The sequence below is a fragment of the Penaeus monodon genome, unplaced genomic scaffold, assembly GCF_015228065.2.
Source record: "Penaeus monodon isolate SGIC_2016 unplaced genomic scaffold, NSTDA_Pmon_1 PmonScaffold_93, whole genome shotgun sequence".
Lineage (NCBI taxonomy): Eukaryota > Metazoa > Arthropoda > Malacostraca > Decapoda > Penaeidae > Penaeus > Penaeus monodon.
Window position 1 is genome coordinate 79317 of NW_023664658.1, and position 637 is coordinate 79953.

Genomic DNA, 637 nt, shown 5'->3' on the forward strand with positions numbered 1-637 from the left:
TATATTCATAATAATAACAATTATAGTCATAATAACAACAATTATAATAATAATAACAATAATAACAAAGATTATAAAAATAATAACGATATTATAATAATTATTATTATCGTCATTTTATTTTTCATTGTTATTATTGCTTTTTGTTACAGTTGTATATTTCTTTACAATTTATACTACCCCAAATAATAATTATTATAATAATGATCATAATGATAAAAATAACAATATGATAATTACTCTTATGATTATCATTATCATTTTTATTCTTATTATCACAGATAATATATTTTTGTTGTATTATAATAACATAAAATTGATAATTATGATAATAATAATATATAATATGATATTATTATTATTATTATTATTATCATTTTTATTATTATCATTATTATTATTATCATTATTTATTATTATTATTGTTTATTATTATTATGATTATTTTCATTATTGCAAGTATTCCCATAATTATCAAAATTATAATAATCAATAATAATCCCAATTTTGTCAAATCCATTATTGTCATGATTAATAGAATGATGTTTATTATCATTATTAGCCTAATAATTACACATATTATTGGAATCAAAAAAAAAATATATTTTGGCGGAGACTCTGAAAAGTCACAGATTTT